The 8,973-nt window shown below is 41.6% G+C and overlaps 1 long non-coding RNA gene across 1 annotated transcript in view; it reads right to left on the bottom strand.

Moving 5' to 3' along the window:
* Window positions 1-1,919: 1,919 nt before the first annotated feature.
* Window positions 1,920-8,973, bottom strand: part of LOC118003324 — a 7,081-nt gene continuing 27 nt past the window's right edge. The window contains exons 1-3 of the long non-coding RNA XR_004677315.1: window positions 7,020-8,973; window positions 2,658-2,790; window positions 1,920-2,364 (exon numbers count right to left, since the gene is read on the bottom strand). The exon at window positions 7,020-8,973 is cut by the window's right edge and continues 27 nt beyond it. This is a non-coding gene — a long non-coding RNA (uncharacterized LOC118003324). The remainder of the gene's footprint in view (window positions 2,365-2,657; window positions 2,791-7,019) is intronic.

The following is an 8,973-nucleotide window of genomic DNA, read 5'->3' as shown; positions in this document are numbered from 1 at the left end:
GGAAGTTTAACACATTATCTCAATTTGGAAAACTGGGCATGGAAAAATTACAAGAAAAAATGAAAAATTTTGAAGTAATTTCTCTAAGTGGAGAAATTTTAAGTGATTACCGCTGCTATAAACTGAATGTCTGTGCCCTCCCCACCCCGCCTGCCAGTTTCACATATTGGATCCTAATCCCCAGTGTGATGGTATTTGGATATGGGGCATTTGGGAGGTACTTAGGTCATGAGGGTGAAGCTCTTATGAATGGGACTAGTGCCCTTATGAAAGGGAACCCAGAAAAATCCCTTGCCTCTTTGGCCATGTGACAACACAGCAAAAAGATAGTTATCTAGGAACCAGGAAAAGCAGGCCCTCATCAGACACTGAATCTGTGGGTGCCTTGATCTTGGATTTCCCAGCCTCTAGAACCGTGAGAAACACATTTCTGTGGTTTATAAGCCACCCATCCTATGGTATTTTTGTTACAGCTGCATGAATGGACTAAGACAATTATTTTCTGCCTTATATGCTTCTGCATATATGGATTTTTAAAACCAAAATGAAAATAACCCTTGCAAAACCAACACATAAAGTGTTATCTTAAAAAGTGATAAAGTCACCATTAAAGAAAGCCAAGAAAGCAACATATGTCCAACAGTCTATTACCAGTTATTATGAAAAAGACAGGCGAAGCCAAAAGAAAAATGGGCAAAAGTATATGAATAGACAATTCACAGGAGAGAAATTTACCTGGCTAATGAACACCTGCAAACATTCTCAACCTCACAGGTTGGGGCACTGCCAATTAAAAGAACAAAGTGATACCCAGTTTTTCACTTAATGACTGACAAAAACTAAAAAGAGTTCTGGTGAATTGTCTTCTTCTTTCAACTTTCTTTTATAGTAATGATGAGCAACACCATCCCTGGGAAGGTATAATTATCTTCTCATAAACATACGTACCTCTCTATAAATATAGAGGTATTGATGGGTGGGTTCTTCATCTGTGGGAGGTGTCAAATAGGGACATTAGCCAAAATCAAAAGAACTTTATGTCATGAATTCTCTAAGTTAGGAACTTTGAATGAATACTGTGTGTGACTCCCTTTCTTTCGAAATGGACAGCTCATCTCTGGGTTCCCCGGGAGGCAAACTCAAAGAGCTGGGAACATGAGAAGTTTACCAGGGATGTCCTTGGGAAGGGAGCGGATTCGGCAGAGGGGAAGCCCAGCTGTGATGGAATGTCAAGAGAAGCTGCAACAGTGGCCCTGTGGGCAGTTCTCAAGGTTGAGGATCCTTCAGAACTGTCCCGAGTTGAGACAAGAGAGCTGGGTATCTCTATCCCTGTATCCATCAGGAATGCAACATGACCTTGGGGAGGTGACTCTTCATTCAGCTGAGGCAATTCCTGGGCTGCTGACCACTGAGGACTGTCCTCTAAGCTGCTCCCGGCAGCTGAGGGAAGAAGTCCTTCATTCCTTACTCTTTTTGGAAGGGGAAGAAGGATGATGGCGGGGGAGATAAACCAATGTTATTGTCCATCACGATGTTATACAAAAATCCAAAAATAATGGATTTGTAGAGAAGAAACAAAGGAATAGTAAATAAGAAGGCAACAGAAATCAATTTGAATTATTTTCTCTGATATGAGGATGAAAACCATTTCAAAGTCCATGTGTCTGGGTTCAGAGTAGGTTTGGTTCACTGGCCAAAGCCTGCCATAAAATCAAGGTATTCAGTATCTTGTCTGCTCTATTGGCTTTCTTTCTTTCTTTCTTTTTTTTTTTTTAAAGATTTATTTATTTATTTTTTGACAGAGAGAGAGAGAGAGAGAGCAAGAGAGGGAACACAAGCAGGGGGAATGGGAGAGGGAGAAACAGGCTTCCTGCGGAGCAGGGAGCCCAATGCGGGGCTCGACCCCAGGACCCTAGGATCATGACCTGAGCTGAAGGCAGATGCTTAACGACTGAGCCACCCAGGCACCCCTCTATTGGCTCTTGACAAGACCTTTGCGGTCTTTGAGAAAAGCTATGTACTCTTGGTGATCTAGGGCCATACTGAGCTCATCTGAAAAAGTGTCCATTAAGTGGTCGCACAAAGCCCAGTGCAGGAAATCTGTGTTGAGTGTGTAATTCATGTTCTTCCACTCTGACTCTCTGGGGGACTCAAAGCTCATTTCCCTGATGGAGAAAATGTCACTCTTGTCCTCCTCCTCTTGTCCAGCCTCATCCTCCAAATGGTGACAGTCCAGCACAAGGGTCCTTCCTGCCATCATCTTTAGAACTTCAACCAAGAAATTGGGAGTGGACATCACTTCCGGCTTCTGTTCTCATCTGGGGCCATATCATAGTGTCCACCACAAAATGACCACTTGAGTGGCTTTTTTACAAAAAAAGACAAACTTTTTCAGAGCAGATTTAGGTTCAAAGCAAAATTAAGAAGAAAGTACAGAGATTTCTCACATACTCCCTATCCCCCCGACATGCACAGCTTCCCCCACTATCAACATCCCCCACCAGAGTGGTGCGTTTTTTACAACTGACGAACTACACCAACACATTGTCACCACCCAAGGAAACTTTCCCCAGTTGGCAAGGCTGGAAGTGGTAGACTTGGGATTTAAATCCACTCTGTTTGGCTCCAGGGTTCATTCTGTTCGCTACTCAGCATACCTCCTCCACCCTGTCCGTGCAGTCTTCTACAGTAACACTGCTCCTGGGGGCTCCAGCAGGGATGGCAATGGCAGCGCGGGAGGGACGTGCTGGGGCAGTCCCTCAGGATCCGGGAGCTCCACACAGGTCGCCGCTGCCGAAAGGAGATGCTAGGGCTAGATTCCCTGCCGTGTGATTGTTTCTAAAATGCTACAGTTTGGCTCTGGTTTCGTGATGGGTTAACTCCTCATTGAAACACTGTGTGTGTGTGTGTGTGTGTGTGTGTGATTCATAGGGAAAGGAGATCACGGGGCTGACAAGCCCACTGTTTCTTACACTGCCATGAATCACCCGGAGCAGGGCCTGAGAACATGTATTTCCTACCAGTTCCCAGGGGAAGCCACTGCCAGATTCACCACTTTGAGAAGCAAGGAAGAAGAGGACCAATGGTTTCAAAGCCTTAAACAAGGGACACCTTTTTCCCACCAAACCTTAATGTGACGATTCAATAAGGAAAGCAGATGTCCCACCCCTCAGTGCTTTCTTTCCACCCCTTCCGGACTCAGGGACCCTCAAGGCAACACGAGGTGGCTCTGAAGTCCAGTGATCTGGACCCTCTCCCCATCTTCCGCTAGGGCTTCGCTGTCCAATACCAGTCACTGGTTGCTACCCGGCCCTTGAAGTGTGCATGGAGTGACTGAGGAATGGAATTATTATTCGAATTTAAATTCGTCTAATTTAATTTAGAGGTTTCAGCAGTATAAAATATATTTCTGTTACACATCACATTTGCTGTTATAGCAGGACATTTCATTCCATTGTGTAAGAACTTACTGTAGTCTACCCATACGTACCTCACCCATCTAGTCGGTGTCAGGTGATTGAATCAGTTTGAGTGATGCTTTTCTTTGTATCTGGTATAACTTGTATTGTGTTTATTTGAGTATTTCCTGTGGGCAACATGAGTTATAGTGATACCTATGTAAATTATAATTAGTAATAACATTTATTAAAATTTTAATGTTATTGCTTTTATTATTTTTTAAAGATTTATTTATTTGTGAGAGAGAGAGAGTCGGGGAGGGGAGGGGGGAGGGAGAGAGAGAGAATTTCAAGCAGACTTCCTGCTGAGCAGGGACCCACCCGCAACTTGGGGCTTGATCCCACAACCCTGAGATCATGACCTGAGCTGAAATCAAGAGTTAGACGCTTAACTGAGCCACCCAGGTGCCCCTGCATTTATTTTAATTGTAGTATAATTATTTTTCTAGTTAAAAAATAAGTATGGACAAACATTTTAATTTAAGACAAAGAACCACATGGAGATGCAGAAGCTAGTACTATGACTAGAACAGTAACATTTAGATTTTTTTTTTTCTCAAAGGACTCGCACATTTACAAAGAAATATCAATGTGTGGTCTAAAAATTTGAGTTCAAGGTATGAATATTTTTGAATATTTTATATTTATCCAAGAACTTCAGGTAGATGTGAAGAAATTCCTTTCTATCATGATGTACCGTGATCCAGCTATAATCACTTTAAATATCCAGGTTTGTTGGAATTTTGAAATAAGACATGGATGTTTTTCTTATTGCTTCATCCCGCTGTGTGTCACATACTGACAATATTTGAATGCAGTTTTCTAGAGGAGACACTCAGAAAGGTGTCGTGGACGAAATTGTTAAGATGGTTCAGTATACATGTGGAAATACTATGAATCATCCCAAGTTTACGGAACTTTTGAAAAAAATAGAAGACAATGGATTTAATGTATTTAATGCTGTTTGCCAATACTCATTATTTGAATTGTGGAAACATTTTACAAAGATTTACTATGCTAGCAAGTCCAATTTTTTTCTTGAAACAAAAGGAATAGTTGCCAAGTGGCCAATAATTAAAGACAAAATGGCAGTGTGATTTATGTTTTCTCACTGATACTACACTGCATGTGGACAAGGTAAATTTGAAGTTCCAAGTAAAGTAAAAGCTCATGACCTAACAAGATAGGCACAAGAACTTGTGTTGAAATCGAAACTTTTCATAATCCAAATCAATGATAACAATTTTATACGTTTTTTCCTAATATGAATCAATTGCAGAAAATTTCAGTTGTAATCAACAGTGTTATACAAATTGGCTGAAAATATTATAAGAAAAACTTGAAGGACCCTTCGTTGGTTTTGATAAATTTAGAGTTGCTTTTCATTTTATGTAATATCCTTTTGAATTTGTGTTAGTAAGACTGAGCTAACCCAAGAGTGAGTGAGTTTACTTTACTTGGACAGAAATTGTTTTGAAACTGATCCCTGGGTCCTGGGATTTAGAAATCAATTCTAAAAAATGAACTGTTTGGTCAATGTGTATGCAAATATTAAAAGAATTATTTTGGATATTCACCCGAATTATTGGGATATCTTTAAGTATGTTTGGTTGGATGAATCTAATTTTTTTTTTGAAGATTTTATTTATTTATTTGACACAGAGAGAGAAAGCACAAGCAGGCAGAGCGGCAGGCAGAGAGAGAGGGAGAAGCAGGCTCTCCACTGAAGCGGGAGCCGGACGTGGGGCTCGATCCCAGGACCCAGGGATCATGACCCAAGCCGAAGGCAGCCGCTTAACCAACTGAGTCACCCAGGCGCCCCTGAATCTAATTTTTTAATGGTGAATTTTATGACACCTAAATACAGATCTAATATTTCTGAAGAAACTTTGCTGTTGAAATTGAGATGTGCTATAGGAGTAAAATGCACACTGGATTTTGAAGACAGTATGAAAAAAATACAAAATATCTTAATTAGTTTCTTGTGTTGATTACATGTTAGAATAATATTTTGGATATATTGAGTTAAATAAAATATATTATTAAGAATAATTTCTCTTGTTTCTTTTTCCCTTTTTAATGTGGCTACTAGACAACTTAAAAATTATGTATGTGGCCCTTATTATCCATTCTTATTTTTACCCCTAGGATCTTTGTTTATGAAACTTCTCCATGAAAACAGGGATTCATTGTCGTCCTTTTGTTTTTTTTCTCCACTGCTGAATCCTTGGTATTAGACCTGTGCCAGACACATGGAAGGTATTCAATAAATGTTTGCTAAATAAATGAAAAATTTGGGGTATTTAAAATTTTTTCAGCTATCATAGGTTTTATGTCATAAATATCTTTGCACAAGCTAATGTGTGAGTGTGTCCATACATATTTTATTTATTACCTTAGAACTCATCCCAATATCATTGTATAAAAGGGCACGGACCATTTTATAACTTGCTAAACATTGTCAAGTTAATCTCAGAAAAGATTGAACCAATTTACAATGCCGTCAACTCCCAATGCCAACTTTTAAAGGGTTGTAGAATGATTCGCGATGTGGCATTGGGCAAGTTACTCAGCTTTCTGAAACTGTAAAATGGAGAGAAAAATATAAAGTTGAAAAATGAGTGAGTGCCTAGGTAAATACTTGCCTCGTGTGGCATAGCTTTTAAATGTATGATTCCGGTTTTTAAAAATTGGGGTATCGTGTTTTCTTGTAGTAGTAAAGGACATGATTGATGTTCTCCACTGGGGGCGTACGTTGCTGGGGGGCTGGCGGGAGGGGACTACTCCGGGGATGGGGCCAAAGAAATCAGTCCCGTAATGGGAACTGTGAAGGCTGCTAGACTCAAACATGTTTGGGAGAAGGAAATAGCCTCTTTCTTATGTTTGTACCCTGGATGCTCCAGCTACAAAGATTCATCCAAAATGATTGTGGAAGCTGGTATCTTATAAATACCAAGAACGCAATCCCTCTTATTTTATATTTTATTTCAAAATGAATACTTTCTATTTCTTAGCAAACAAACAAAAGTTCTGAATAAAAATCCCCTTGGGTGATGATTTTGAAATTCCTCAGTGGGGTGGGGACCCATAACTGGTTTAGAGGAACATTAAGAGAAACAGCTGATCAGCTGCTCCATATTCAAATATTAATCCTCAGACTCGGAAGTGCCTAGATCTGCACTGTCCAGCACGGGAGCCGCCAGCCATATATGTTTAGGGAGCACTTGCGACATGCCTCATCTAAAGACTTAGTGTGAGGGGCACCTGGGTGACTCTGTCAGTTAAGCCTCCGACTCTTGATCTCAGCTCAGGTCTTGATCTCGGGGTCGTGAGTTCAAGCCCTGTGTTGGGCTCCTAGGTGTGGAGCTGACTTAAAAAAAAAATAATGTGACAAAAATGTAAATTATCTCATCAATAATGTTTAAATAGGATAACGTGTTATGATAATAATTTAGATGCCTTTGGGTTAAACAAAACATATTATTAAAATTCATTTTACTTGTTTCTTTTTCCTTTTCAAATGTGGCTCCTAGAAGATTTGAAATTATGTAGGTGGCTCACATTCTATTTCTCTTGGACAGTGCTGGTTCAGGGCACCCCAAGCGACCTCCTGTAACCACCTCGATACTCTGCAATAGGCATTGTCAGCTCTGATTAGCTCTAAGCTGGAGTTCATAGCCTGGACACAAAGCATGAGGCGCTCATCTTCGACAGGACCTGTGAAAGCAGATCAGAAGCTGCTAAGATAAAAGGCTGTTGGCAGAACTCAGGCCAAAACCTCACCCCAGGTAACACTAGTAACATTCCAGAATTTCCCTTTACATTTTTGTTAAAATGGACCACTAATGAGGCCCAAAGTCTGACACTGGTAACCGACAAAATACTTTTTTTCTTTTCTTTTCTGTTTTTTCACGTCCAGGAAAGACAAAGATAGAAATGAACTCATAATGTCGTCCTTCTGTGAAGAAGTAAAACAGAGCTATTGAGATTAGAAATGTCAGTGTGGATCCTCTGGGACACAGATGCCAAGTGATGAGATTGGACACACAGTAGGTTTGCTGGGAGAAATGTCTGTGAGGGAGGAAAGGGGGTTCTCGGGAGATGGCAGGGAGGGCCTTCAGCCCGTTAATGCCGGTCTGGCAGCATGAGAGGGAAGAGGAAAGGAAGAATTAGGTAGATTCTCAGTCTGCGGTACGTTTCTGACAGGGTCTCAGGCAGGCGGGCAGCAGTCCCAGAGCTCAAAGGTTGCCTGGGAGCAGCCCGGAGGAGGGGTGGCCCTGACCCCCCCACGTCCACAGGGCACTCACTGGGGCAGTCAGGAATCTGCTCCCCCTGGCAGGTCCTCTGGAAGGAGAGCTGAGAGGTGCATGTCACACTACCACAGAGATACTGGTCTCCGATATCAGTTATGGTGCTGATTTGAAGTTAAATTTACAAGCCCTGATGTTCTTGAACTTTTCTCTGTATTACATGTTCCAGTGAAACAGGACAACTTCCTTTAGAAATGGGGCACTTCTGCATACTGGTGGCCTAGGTCAGGACCAGAGTCACTACTCACAGCCTCAGTTTTCCCCTTAGTTTTCACACTGTTGTGAACTGTAAGATCTACCTTGTGGGCTTGTGGTGATTATTTAAAAAGATGGTATATGAGGGAGCTTTCCAAGGAGAGAAGAGTGTTTGATCACCTCATTCATATACGGATGGTCCCCCCACCCCGGAAATCGGGTTATGAATGCTAATGGCCTCTAAGTGCAGGTAATGTCATGTTGAATTTTTCAGCTGTTGGCAAAATGTGCCTTGGCCATTATTTTCATCTATGAAACGTTAGTTGAAATGCATTCTAGTAGATCCCACGTGCACATTGATCAGGGGTTTCTTGTGGTTCGTACAGTTCTTTCATCTTAGAACACTTGCCCCAGATATCCGCCTGGAGGGGTCCCTTACTCTACTCTAGCATCTGCTCTAACATCCCCTCCCAGGCCTGCCCTCACCCTCCTCACCCCAAATGACAGCTGCATCACCTCTCACCCCTCATGTTGCTTTGTCTTCCTTTGTAGTGCCCGGCAGCTCCTGTTATAATGCTTATTATGTTATAATGTCTAACTATTACTTTCTTTCTGCCTTGTCTTCTGGAATAGGAAGCTTCACAGGGTCAGGAGCTTTGTTTCACTCACAGTACATCCCCTGGAACCCTGCCTGGCATATAGTAATTGATTTTTTTTTTTGACTGGATGAAACTCGCATGTGGCTTCCAAAATGAATGAAATGTCAAATAAGGAATTTAGAACAACAATACTACTTTTCATGAATATGCTGGTCGTCTTCAACCGCAAGGGGAAGGGGAAAAAAGAGGTTAATTGTCGAGCACAGATGCCCTGCACCTCGCCTTGGGTGGGTCCAACTGCCTCCTCAGTCAGAACTTTCACCAGAATCTCTAGCAAGAAGCAAATGAACAGGTCTGGCACTTATCTTTTTTTCTTATTCTTTCTCTAGGGGTGGTGGGCAAGCTTTCTTT

Source organism: Mirounga leonina, unplaced genomic scaffold, assembly GCF_011800145.1.
Source record: "Mirounga leonina isolate KUSES-001 unplaced genomic scaffold, KU_Mleo_1.0 Mir_91, whole genome shotgun sequence".
Classification (NCBI taxonomy): Eukaryota; Metazoa; Chordata; class Mammalia; order Carnivora; family Phocidae; genus Mirounga; species Mirounga leonina.
This window is presented reverse-complemented; position numbering and strand designations above follow the sequence as displayed.